Genomic DNA, 14,569 nt, shown 5'->3' with positions numbered 1-14,569 from the left:
TATAATTGTATTAACCGAAATATTGATACATGTGTGTTATGTAAACAACAAGGAGTCCCTAGTAAGCCTCTTGAATAACTAGCTTGTTGATTAATAGATGATCATGGTTTCGTGATCATGAACATTGGATGTTATTAATAACAAGGTTATGTCATTGAATGAACGATATAATGGACATACACCCAAATAAGCGTAGCATAAGATCACGTCATTAAGTTCAGTTTGCTATAAGCTTCTGATACATAGTTACCTAGTCCTTCGACCATGAGATCATGTAAATCACTTATACCAGAAGGGTACTTTGATTACATCAAATGCCACTGCGTAAATGGGTGGTTATAAAGATGGGATTAAGTATTCGGAAAGTGTGAGTTGAGGCATATGGATCAAGAGTGGGATTTGTCCATCCCGATGACGGATAGATATACTCTGGGCCCTCTCGGTGGAATGTCGTCTGATTAGCTGTTATCACCAGATTTTGGCCAAATCAGGAGGTGGGCCGTAAGGGAGATGGGCTTGGAAGATTACACGTGGAAGATCTCTGAAGCGGCCTTGCACGAAGAGTTTGGGCTAGATTGCCCGTGTATCTTTAATTATAGTAGATTGCATCATAGATTAAAAGTTAGAGTTTGTCTCGTACACGGTGGGGATTATTCCCACGTTAGAAAGTCCCCTGGACTATAAATATGTATCTAGGGTTTATGGAATAAACAACAACCAACGTTCAACACAAACAAATCTCGGCGCATCGCCAACTCCTTCATCTCGAGGGTTTCTCCGGTAAGCATCATGCTGCCTAGATCGCATCTTGCGATCTAGGCAAGCACGAGCTCTGCCCACGTTGTTCATGCGTTGCTCGTGCTGAAGCCTTTTTGATGGCGAGCAACGTAGTTATCTTAGATGTGTTAGGGTTAGCATTGTTCTTCGAATTACATGCTTTCGTTATGCGACCCTTGCACATCTAGCCGCCCTTACACCTATCTTAGGTGTAGGGGCGGCACCCGCTTGATCATAGTTTAGTAGATCTGATCCGTTACGGTTGCTCCTTGTTCATCAAGGATTAGTTTAACATCCGCAATAGTTAGGCCCTACAAAGGGTTGGAGGATCCAGCGGCGTGTAGGGTGACGTTTGCTAGCCCTAGAAAGGATGTTCCGGGGATCAACCTCGTGTTGGTTTTTAGGCCCTGTCTAGGATCGGCTTACGGTCACCGTGCGCGAGCGCGAGGCCCAATCGTGAGTAGGATGATCCGATTATGCGGTGAAAACCCTAAATCGTCGTAGATCTCATTAGCTTTATCTTGATCAAGCAGGACCACCATATATTCGGACACCTCGTTCGAATCATGGGTGGATCGGCTCTTTGAGCCGATTCACGGGATAACCCGAGAGCCGATCGAGACTCGTATTTAATGTTTACGTGTATGCCATGCAGGAAACTAAGCGAGGCATCATACACACCTTCCCGACCAGGTATAGGTCGGGTGGCACGCCCTTGCGATAGCATCGGACGTGCGACCGGGAGGCTTTGCGGGCCGTCGCTCCGAGGGATCGGGGCCAGCCGCAGCCCTAGTTGTTCCCGGCTCTACCTGTGTTGCCCGTCTCTGCCCGCCGCGGGGGGTTTCGACGCCAACACATTCCGGCACGCCCGGTGGGACGACCTTCGACATCCACAACATCGCCATCTACATCCGAGATGGCGGAAGGCACTCCGGTCAAGTACGAGGATGCTGCTCGATGAGCTCAAGAAGAAACATGACGAGATCAAGGCAACCCTCTAAGCCGAACTCATCGGCTCTTTCCACAGAACCCGCTCCCACGGCATCAGCATCAACATGGTGGATCTCAGCCACTCCATATGCCAGCCAGAGTTCTCCTTTGGTGTCAACATGGCAGGGCTTGCAAGCCGCCATGGCAAAGATGAAGCAGAAAGCAGCCACTCCCGTGGCAAGGGTAAAGAGGAGGCCGAGCCACGCGACCGGCCCCAAGATGATGACAGACGGTACCTGGCAAGGGAGGAAGTGAGGGGCGTGCGGTATCAACGTCCACTCTCCGAGCATCTCCTCAAAAAATATGAGCAGCAGTACGACCGACGTCGGCGCTACGACGTAGATGATGAGAGAAATTGTCGGTCTGATGCAGAGGACAGGAGGTACCGTCAGCATGATAGAAACAACGACGGGTACAATCGTCACGCTGAAGGAAGGTCAAGGGGGCAGGATGACATGGATAGGCACTGGGACTGTCCGTTCTTCAAACATTGCTGGGACTCAGGAATGAGCCGATTGCCAACAATCGAGAACTGCCCGGAGTGCAAACAAAGGAAGAAGGATGCAGCCAACGTGTCCGTGTTCAAGCGTCTAGGGCCTCTCCCGCCTCGGAACAAGCATGCTGAGTCCGCTCGGGTGGAAGATCTCGAGGAACTAGAGGACGATGATGAAGAAGATAAATATCATCGGCCCGAGTGGTGCCACGATGGGCTCGGCCGTTCCCAAAAGCGAAGGGTTCGAGTGTCCGCGTGGGTTGGAAGAAGCCGAAAGATTGTACCTGCACACGCCGAGGAAGGCACGACCCGATTTGGCCGCCAAAATTCAGCGAACCCCGGACGAAGAAGGTCGGCCACAAAGAAAAGAGTGGCGTCCCAAGCAGAGGAAAGCCGATGATGATACATCGGCTGGCACAAACATGGTCTTCATTCTTCCAACGGAGTTTAGCGCTCCAAGATTATATGAAGCACCCGTGGCACAATTGGATTGCGGCCCACGGCCGGTCATCTTTGAGAAGCCGAAAGAAAGAAGTTACGAGCATCCGAAGGCCCTGTACTTGCGAGGTTACATCAATGGGCAGCCTGTCAACAAGATGTTGGTAGACACCGGGGCAGCAGTTAACATTATGCCATACTCCATGCTACGTCGGTTGGGACGCTCCAGCTCGGATCTGATCAAGACCAATGTAACACTGAGCGATTTCAACGGCCAAGCATCTGACGCACAAGGTGTTCTGAATGTGGACCTGACCGTAGGAAGGAAAAGCTGTCCCTACGACGTTCTTTATTGTCGACGAGCAAGAGTACCTACGCTGTCCTACTAGGGAGAGGTTGGATCCACGCCAACTGTTGCATTCCATCCACGATGCACCAATGCCTAATACAGTGGGATGGAGATGAAGTAGAAGTCGTCCATGCAGATGATTCAGTCGAGGTTTCAACAGCCGGCATGGACATTTGGGAGACATCAGGCCAAGAGCCGCTCTCAGGCATCAATTTGGACGACTGTGAGCGCATCGACGTGACAAAGAACGGGGTTAGGCTGGTTTTATCCACCGGCCTGACCGTGTAACAAAGCAAACGTCGATGGATGAACGTGGCGAGGCTGATCCTTGTGATCGGCCCCAAAAATTTATGAAGGGACATCACAAAACCTTCACCGAGCAAGCAACATGGAGGCCGATTCCAGCAATCGGCCAAAACTATCCTCACCATCCATTCTGCCTGGGTTCAACATGTTATCCAACAGAGCCGATACCATCAATTCTCTTGACAGAATCGGCTCGGGGGGGGCACCCAGGTGGATAAAATACGAGGATACATATGCATAACATGGTGCTCGTCCTTCCGACGAAGCTTAGTGCTCCACGGTTACACGATGCACTCAAGAGGGACGACAGCAAGCGCGTAAAGTCAGAGGTTGGGGTGGTTTTATCCACCGGCCTAGCCGAGTAGCAAGGACAAACCGACGAGCAAATTTGGCGAGGCTGATCCTGGTGATCGGCCCCCAAAATCTATGAAGGGACATTACAGAACCTTCAGTCAGCGCTTCAATCAACATGGCGGCCGATTCCAGCAATCGGCCAAAATTATCTTCACCACACGTTCTGCTTGTGTTCAACATCGATCTACTGGGCAGCGGCCACGTCGGCGGATGAAAATCAACACGAATCCTCGCGGAGCCGACGTGCAAGTACAGTGCCCTGGCTAACCACAAAGCCGATATCTGCAGTCACCTGGCAGATTCGGCTCGGGGGGGCATATAATCAGATGAACATGTGATTATAAACATGTATACAGTGAAACATTGGGGGCCGATAGGAAAATCGGCCAGTAAAAAAAAATATATTAACGCCGATGCACAGCCATCGACTCTAGAACAATTACACGGGACCTACCAGCTATGTGCTCAGGGCTCACATTGTCGCCAAGATGGTCAATCCTTTGCGTCAGTTGAGCTGTTGGTGTTTCGTCTACAACATCAGTGGAAGGAAACTGATCAATGGGGGCAAGTCTGGCTGATTCTTCATGGTGGCTATCTCGGATTACCAGATTGCCTAAGGTCAGAGCCTTTTGTTTGATCTGTGCATCCATGCCGGTATTCTCGCCTTGACTGAGGCTCGGGGGGCAGCTCGCCCTAAAATGTCTTTGTTTTGGAGAGCCGATTTCGTTGGAATCGGCTGGTTCCATATTAATCATTTGGAAGCCAATGGTAACATTTTTGGCTGATTCATCACTATTCTCGCCTTGGGTGAGGCTCGGGGGGCAACTCGCCTGAAGGTATCTTGGCTCTGGAGAGCAAATTTGGTTGGAATCGGCTGGCTCTCCATCGCAACTGTTCTGAAAAGAGGTGCTTTGTTACAGAGGTATCAGCTTTAGTATCCAAGCTGATTCAGCGACAGTTCCAGGGCCCTTGTAAAGACACCTGCTCAAGGCTAAACCCACGGCTTACTGCGAACGGCGGTATTATTATCATCGGTCAGACTGGCTAATTTGGGGAGATGACTGAATTGACCTGTTTCGCAGATTTATCGTGAGAGACCGATGCGTTGCCATCGGTCATTGAACATTGATTGGGCTAACGGTCGACAAAGTCAGATGAGGAAAAATCGGCTGAATCAGCATACAGGACATCGGCAAAATCAAAAGAAGTTTTCATTGATAATAAAATTTCTTACAAGGAGAAGCCGATTGTTCAACAAAAGGGAACGGATTACTACTACCAACTCTATGCTAATAAATCCCTACTCTAAGGGCTATTGCTGTCTTCGCCGTCGCTGAGGTAGCTGTCGCCGTTGCTGCCGTCGGCGAGTTCCTCGTGGCTGCTACTGTGACCTTCAGCAGAGGCCTCTCCCTCGTCATCATCATTGTCCTCGTCTGACCAAGCCCAGCCCCGGATACGCTTTGGTGGTGGTTCGTCGGAGGAGGTGTCGTCCTCCTGTTCCTTCTTCAGGTCGGAGGAGACGTCTTCTTCTTCGTCGTCCTTTTCTTCTTTGGTGACGGAGGTGAATTTACCCCGGAAGGGAGGGTCGTCGTCGTCGCTCTCCGCCTCCAGTACTCCGTCGACCAGGTACCGGAGGTCATCTTCCCCGTCGGTTAGGGGCATGGCCCCATCTGACCAGACAAGGTCTTCACCCTCCGGCACGTAGTCGAAGTCCCACTCCCGCTTGTCCCAATGCTTGGGAGCCCGGCGGTTGTACGTCTCCATCTGGTTGTGCTCTGGAACCAATTCGCTTGAGGAAGAGGATTGGAGAGAGACGGAAGAGGAGGAAGAAGACGACATGGCTGGAGAAGAAGAGGGTTTTTGGTGCTGATAGCTAGAACTGAGGAAGGGGATGAAGAGGGCTAATCGATCGGCACGGATAAATAATGAGAAATCTGGTGGAAATTTAATGCTATTACAGTTTCCGAGGAGGTGATGCTAAAGCTATCAAATTGTGCAGAGAAGCTGAGAAGACAGGGCATCATGATGAAGAATACTGCGGCAGTTCTGCTCTGCAACGACATGACCCTTCGAAGGAAAAACAGAGTGGTTTTGGAATTATCATTGCCAAAACCAGGGGGGCATGTGTTATCACCAGATTTTGGCCAAATCAGGAGGTGGGCCGTAAGGGAGATGGGCTTGGAAGATTACACGTGGAAGATCTCTGAAGCGGCCTTGCACGAAGAGTTTGGGCTAGATTGCCCGTGTATCTTTAATTATAGTAGATTGCATCATAGATTAAAAGTTAGAGTTTGTCTCGTACACGGTGGGGATTATTCCCACGTTAGAAAGTCCCCTGGACTATAAATATGTATCTAGGGTTTATGGAATAAACAACAACCAACGTTCAACACAAACAAATCTCGGCGCATCGCCAACTCCTTCATCTCGAGGGTTTCTCCGGTAAGCATCATGCTGCCTAGATCGCATCTTGCGATCTAGGCAGCACGAGCCTGCCCACGTTGTTCATGCGTTGCTCGTACTGAAGCCTTTTGATGGCGAGCAACGTAGTTATCTTAGATGTGTTAGGGTTAGCATTGTTCTTCGAATTACATGCTTTCGTTATGCGACCCTTGCACATCTAGCCGCCCTTACACCTATCTTAGGTGTAGGGGCGGCACCCGCTTGATCATAGTTTAGTAGATCTGATCCGTTACGGTTGCTCCTTGTTCATCAAGGATTAGTTTAACATCCGCAATAGTTAGGCCCTACAAAGGGTTGGAGGATCCGGCGGCGTGTAGGGTGACGTTTGCTAGCCCTAGAAAGGATGTTCCGGGGATCAACCTCGTGTTGGTTTTTAGGCCCTGTCTAGGATCGGCTTACGGTCACCGTGCGCGAGCGCGAGGCCCAATCGTGAGTAGGATGATCCGATTATGCGGTGAAAACCCTAAATCGTCGTAGATCTCATTAGCTTTATCTTGATCAAGCGGGACCACCATATATTCGGACACCTCGTTCGAATCATGGGTGGATCGGCTCTTTGAGCCGATTCACGGGATAACACGAGAGCCGATCGAGGCTCGTATTTAATGTTTACGTGTATGCCATGCGGGAAACTAAGCGAGGCATCATCCACACCTTCCCGACCGGGTATAGGTCAGGTGGCACGCCCTTGCGATAGCATCGGACGTGCGACCGGGAGGCTTTGCGGGCCGTCGCTCTGAGGGACTGGGGCCAGCCGCAGCCCTAGTTGTTCCCGGCTCTACTGTGTTGCCCGTCTCTGCCCGCCAGGGGGTTTCTGACGTCAACATTAGCTTGCAAGCATGTGAATGGTTCACAAGAGTGTAGGATAACGTTGCATAGAAAACAAAAATTTTCCTACCGCGAACACGCAATCCAAGCCAAGATGCAATCTAGAAGACGGTAGCAACGAGGGGGTATCGAGTCTCACCCTTGAAGAGATTCCAAAGCCTACAAGATGAGGCTCTTGTTGCTGCGGTAGACGTTCACTTGCCGCTTGCAAAAGCGCGTAGAAGATCTTGATCACGATCGGTTCCGGCGCCACGAACGGGCAGCACCTCCGTACTCGGTCACACGTTCGGTTGTTGATGAAGACGACGTCCACCTCCCCGTTCCGGCGGGCAGCGGAAGTAGTAGATCCTCTTGAATCCGACAGACACGACGGCGTGGTGTCGGTGGTGGTGGAGAAGTCCGGCGGAGCTTCGCTAAGCGTGCGGGAAGTGGAGGAGCGGGGCGGCTAGGGTTTGGGGAGAGGGGGCGCCGGCCACTATAGGGGTGCGGCCACCTTGGTGGTGTTTGAGGTGGCCGGCCCCCTCCCCTTGGCCCTCATTATATAGGTGGAACCCCAAGAGGTGGTGTCCAAATCTTCGAATAAGACCCGAACCAAAAACCTTCCATAGGAGGGGGAAACCTAGCCAAGCTAGGACTCCCACCAAGGTGGGAGTTCCACCTCCCATGTGGGGGTTGGCCGGCCCCTAAGGGGAGTCCACTTGGGACTCCTCCCCCACTAGGGTTGGCCGGCCATGGAGGTGGAGTCCCATGTGGACTCCACCTTCCTTGGTGGTTTCTTCCGGACTTTTCTAGAACCTTCTAGAACCTTCCATAGAACCTTCCGCGACATTTTTATTCACATAAAATGACATCCTATATATGAATCTTATTCTCCGGACCATTCCGAACTCCTCGTGATGTCCGGGATCACATCCGGGACTTCGAATAAATATTCCAACTCCATTCCATATTCAAGAACTACCATTTCAACATCCAACTTTAAGTGTGTCACCCTACGGTTCGTGAACTATGCGGACATGGTTGAGTACTCACTCCGACCAATAACCAATAGCGGGATCTGGAGATCCATAATGGCTCCCACATATTCAACGATGACTTCGGTGATCGAATGAACCATTCACATACGATACCAATTCCCTTTGTCACGCGATATTTTACTTGTCCGAGGTTTGATCATCGGTATCACTCTATACCTTGTTCAACCTCGTCTCCGACAAGTACTCTTTACTCGTACCGTGGTATGTGGTCTCTTATGAACTTATTCATATGCTTGCAAGACATTAGACGACATTCCACCGAGAGGGCCCGGAGTATATCTATCACGTCATCGGGATGGACAAATCCCATTCGTTGATCCATATGCCTCAACTCATACTTTCCGGATACTTAATCCCACTTTTATAGCCACCCATTTACGCGGTGGTGTTTGGTGTAATCAAAGTACCTTTCCGGTATAAGTGATTTACATGATCTCATGGTCATAAGGACTAGGTAACTATGTATCGAAAGCTTATAGCAAATAACTTAATGACGAGATCTTATGCTACGCTTAATTGGGTGTGTCCATTACATCATTCATATAATGATATAACCTTGTTATTAATAACATCCAATGTTCATGATTATGAAACTAATCATCCATTAATCAACAAGCTAGTTTAAGAGGCATACTAGGGACTTCTTGTTGTCTACATATCACACATGTACTAATGTTTCGGTTAATACAATTATAGCATGATATATAAACATTTATCATAAACATAGAGATATAAATAATAACCACTTTATTATTGCCTCTAGGGCATATCTCCTTCAATCTCCCACTTGCACTAGAGTCAATAATCTAGTTTACATTTGTAAAGATATAACACCTTGGCCTTCTGGTGCTTTATCATGTATTGCTCACGGGAGAGGTTTTTAGTCATCGGATCTGACACGCTCAGAAACGTATGTATTTTGTAATTCATTTGCGTCTCAACGCATCACTCATTTCCAAATGAGTTGGCATTAAATATGTTTGGTCTTCTGGTGGAACCTTAATTCCGCGGTCTGAAATATGTCACTAATATTGTCACACACAATATAGCTTCAAAGTTCTGACTCTGTCGGAACTACACCAAGTTCTCAAAGAACCTCTTGACTTAACATCCTTTGTCATTGTCAAAACAATGACATACTCGCCTTCTTTTTGTAGAATCCGTCACAATATTTAGAACTCTTCTAAATCTAGCATAGACAACTTCTAGCTCATTGTGCTACCTTTTAAACAACACTTAGTCTAATTTGAGATTGAAATTATATTTTATATGTGACAAAACCAATATCGGTGTAACACCTTACAGCAATTTGTTTGTCATTTCTTTATACAAATATATATATATATATCCTTAGTTCTTCTAAAGTACTCAAGGATATTTTTACTGTCATCCAATGATCATCATATGAATCATTCTGGTATATGCTCATAACACTTTATAGCACATGAAATCTGATTGTGTACATATTATTAGTGATCTATAATCACTCATGTGTTTTTACTCATTGAGTGTCAGATACACTCAAGTCTTGTTAAACCTTCACATGACAAGAACATTTTCTTAATTTTTCTATATTGAACTACTTCAATATCCATCATATGTACTTTGGCTTAAACTTATTTATGTGTTTCAATCTATCTTCATAGATCTTGACACTAAATTTGTTTCGAGTCCATATCCTTTCATTGAAGTTAATTCTCAATGAAACCTTTTTAATCAAGTATATAATTACATCATTTATAACCAACTATATGTCACCTACATAAAGTATTATAAATGTGTCTTAGCGCTCCACTTAAATTCTTGCAAATGCAAGTCTCTTCATCGTCTACGATGAAATCAAAAAACTCTTTGACTATTTCATCTCGGTGAAGATTCCAACTCCAGCAATACTTACTTCATCCAATTGAAGTTCGTATACCTATCTAGTATTCCACGGACCAGCAAAACTCTTGGTTGTATCTTGTATACATACTTCGTTAAGTAGTGTATTTTGCCATCCTACTAGCATATCTCATAAAAGAAATATGTAGTGATTACTAGAATAATCCACATAGACTATAAGCATTGCTACGGAAGATCTAATCTTATCGTATTCAACTCTTTGAACTTTGTCGTAAACAATTTTTCGATAAGTCAAGCTTTCTTCAAGGATATTTCATCCAAGTCTATCAATTTCATAGATCCATTTACTTTCATAAAGTATTCATCTATCTTGGATTTCATGGCGCATGGCCATTTTAACGGAGTCAAGGCCCATCATAACTTCTTTGTTTTGTAGTTGGTTTATCATTGTTCAAAATCAATCCTTTGTCCACAAATCATTTATTTGATCACAAAGTAAACCATACCTACAAGGTTCAATATGTACTTCGATCTCCATGGCTAAAACACTTTGTAGCCATGAGAGCCATGATCGTCGTGGCCGCTTCCGAAACCAATTCCGATGCTTGCGCTACTCGATCATTATGCTCGGGTTCATAAACCTTATCAAATTATATTGTCCTCCCACTCAAATACTTCACTCGAAACAATTTCTCGGAAATAAGAAACATTGACAAACACTTTTGTCTTTGTCTCGTGGGAAGAATTCCCAATTAAATCTCTGGGATAACCAACAAAGACATTCATCCGATTTTGGTTGACTATTAGGGTTTATACCCATGCCATAACCTGTATGGTGTCATTTCAACAGATCATGATGATGCTCTATTCAGTGTAAAAGCGGTAGTCACTAAAGCATAATTCACAAAAATATAATGGCATCAATATTTTATCTCATCATTGATCCAACAAAGTTTGGATATATCTCTTGGATACTTCATCATCACTATGATACTCCAAGAAACGTAAGTTGTAGAACAATTTCATAACTCTCTTAGATGTTCGCTAAAACTCGTAATTCAAATATTTCCACCATGATCCAATCATAGATATTTGATTTCTATTACGATGATTTCCACTTCATACTGAAATTTATTTGAATCCTATTCAAATGTTTCAAACTTTTCCTTATTGAATATATCTATATATATACTCAATTCATTGTTTGAAAGTTTTCATGAAGTAGAAGATTCTCCCGCACACAACTATGCCTAGTGAACCACATACATCATCATGTATTTTTCCACTAAGTTAATTGCCCGTTCAACTTTTGGCCTATGAACGGTATTTTAATCATTCTCTTTAGAAAAGATTTGCAAGCGTCAAATGATTCAAAAATCAAGTGACTCCAAAAATCCATTTGCATGGAGTTCCTTCATGCGTTCCTTTCTAACATGACCTAAATGGCGGTTCCACAAATAAGTGGAATTCAAATCATTTGCCTTATGGCATTTTAGCGTCAGTGTTATGTATGTGTGTTTCACCATTAAGATTTATAATAACTTATCCATCTTACATGGAGTAATGTCATAATTTAAACAACTCATTGTTTTTATTTGACCGAGCAAAATAACAATTTATTAAGCTCTTTATTATAAATTCTAAGGGCTAGATAGAATGCCAATGACGAACATAATAACACTTTATTTTTGTTCACGACGTGCATTCCTATCATATTCCTTGTCGATCACTTAGGCCATTGTATTCTTGTATTGCGTTGTTTTGTATGACACTTCATACCAACCAATATAGTACCCAAGAATTTCATAGTGTGAGTTAACTAGGAATACAACCATAACATGTATATCATTTATATACACCGAGCTAGACTTTCTAGTCTTCTCTTTTCTTTTTGCCAAAATATCTTTTGCAGTTTCTCTTTTAGCTTTCCTCATTATTCGGAAAAACACTTCAACATCATTAACTTCTAGGTTTGTTGGTCAAATACCAATAACCTTGAGGTTCTTACTTTGAAGTTGATCATCATATGACAAGTGTTCCAGATTTCACTATTAGTAACTTTGTAATATGATGAACAATTTCACTCATAATTTTATCCATCATATCATGACGACTTTCCGAGACCATGTCTGTACATGCTAGGCTCATAAAGTTTTAACCTTAGTATTTGCATGTGCAAATCTGGCTTGCACCCGTTGTATGCACACGTAGAATCTATCACACCCGATCATCACGTGATGCTTCGAAACTACGAGTCTTAGCAACGGTGCATATTAAGGATGGTCACTTCATGGATATGCGAATATCGTTAGTGCCCCAATAGTTGGAGGATTGTGGACGCCTTGCGTCTTCAACCTTCGTACATTCCCATAAAACTTATGAGTTTATGTAGTCTCACCAAATTTATATTCTATCATCTTGCAATAAGGTCTTAGATATCACATATATCTCGTACCTTGATTATTTCGAAAACTAAATTTTCAGCTCTTACTTTTCAAACAGATTTGAACTTCAAGTTTCACGGAGACAAGATAACTTTAGGTACTAATTGAAACCATAGCTCTTTGAATCAACAAAATGAGTTTCACTAAAAGTTTGCAATAGGACTTAATCATTTCTTGATTCATTAACAATACGGTACCAATCCGTAAAGTTTCTAGTCAGATTTTAACGATATTTCTATCTCAATAATAAGACTAGCGCATAGTAGTAAACGGATGCCAATACTACAAAATTAATTCAAAATACTACTCAGACTATGTTTATGATAATTAGTTCATGTTTTAATCTAATTACTAATGAACTCCCACTTAATACAACATCCCTCATAGTTGTTAAGTGGTACACGATCCAAATTCACTACACCAAAACCGATCATCACGTGAGATGATGTAGCTTCAATGGTGAACATCAACATGTTGATCATATCATCCATATGACTCGTGTTCAACCTTTCGGTTTCCGTTGTCCGAGGCCATGTACTGTACATGCTAGGCTCGTCAAGCAAACCCAAGTATTCCGCGTGTGCAACATGGCTTACACCCGTTGTATGTGAATCGTTGAATCTATCACATCCGATCATCACGAGATGCTTCGAAACGACGAACTGTTACAACGGTGCATACGAGGGAGAACACTTTATTATCTTGATATTAATGTGAGGGATCATCTTATAATGCTACCGTCGCGATCTAAGCAAAATAAGATGCATAAAGGATTAACATCACATGCAGTTCATATGTGATATGATATGGCCCTTTTGTCTTTGCGCCTTTGATCTTCATCTCCAAAGCACGGACATGATCTCCATCATCTTCGGGCATGATCTCCATCATCGTCGGCGTAGCGTCAAGGTCCATGGCGCCGTCTTCATGGTTGTTCACTTCATGTAGCAATTATTACAACTACTTTGAAATACTACTCAACATGAAAATTAAAGACAACCATAAGGCTCTGCCGGTTGCCACAATACAATAATGATCATCTCATACATATTCATCATCACATTATGGCCATATCACATCACCAAACCCTGCAAAAACAAGTTAGACGCTCTCTAATTTGGTTTGCATATTTTACGTGGTTTAGGGTTTTCGATATAGATCTAATCTACCTACGAACATGAACCACAACGTTGATACTAATGTTGTCAATAGAAGAGTAAATTGAATCTTTACTATAGTAGGAGAGACGGACACCCGCAAAGCCTCTTATGCAATACAAGTTGCATGTCGAACGAGGAACAAGTCTCATGAACGCGGTCATGTAAAGTTAGTCCGAGCCGCTTCATCCCACTATGCCATAAAGATGCAAAGTACTCAACTAAAGATAACAAGAGCATCAACGCCCACAAAACCATTGTGTTCTACTCGTGCAACCATCTATGCATAGACACGGCTACGATACCACTCGTAGGATAACGTTGCATAGAAAACAAAAATTTTCCTACCGTGAACACGCAATCCAAGCCAAGATGCAATCTAGAAGACGGTAGCAACGAGGGGGTATCGAGTCTCACCCTTGAAGAGATTCCAAAGCCTACAAGATGAGGCTCTTGTTGCTGCGGTAGACGTTCACTTGCCGCTTGCAAAAGCGCGTAGAAGATCTTGATCACGATCGGTTCCGGCGCCACGAACGGGCAGCACCTCCGTACTCGGTCACACGTTCGGTTGTTGATGAAGACGACGTCCACCTCCCGTTCCGGCGGGCAGCGGAAGTAGTAGATCCTCTTGAATCCGACGGCACGACGGCGTGGTGTCGGTGGTGGTGGAGAAGTCCGGCGGAGCTTCGCTAAGCGTGCGGGAAGTGGAGGAGCGGGGCGGCTAGGGTTTGGGGAGAGGGGGCGCCGGCCACTATAGGGGTGCGGCCACCTTGGTGGTGTTTGAGGTGGCCGGCCCCCTCCCCTTGGCCCTCATTATATAGGTGGAACCCCAAGAGGTGGTGTCCAAATCTTCGAATAAGACCCGAACCAAAAACCTTCCATAGGAGGGGAAACCTAGCCAAGCTAGGACTCCCACCAAGGTGGGAGTTCCACCTCCCATGTGGGGGTTGGCCGGCCCCTAAGGGGAGTCCACTTGGGACTCCTCCCCCACTAGGGTTGGCCGGCCATGGAGGTGGAGTCCCATGTGGACTCCACCTTCCTTGGTGGTTTCTTCCGGACTTTTCTAGAACCTTCTAGAACCTTCCATA

This window comes from Lolium rigidum, chromosome 6 (genome assembly GCF_022539505.1).
Source record: "Lolium rigidum isolate FL_2022 chromosome 6, APGP_CSIRO_Lrig_0.1, whole genome shotgun sequence".
NCBI classification, from domain to species: Eukaryota; Viridiplantae; Streptophyta; class Magnoliopsida; order Poales; family Poaceae; genus Lolium; species Lolium rigidum.
Note: the sequence above shows the minus strand (reverse complement) of the source record.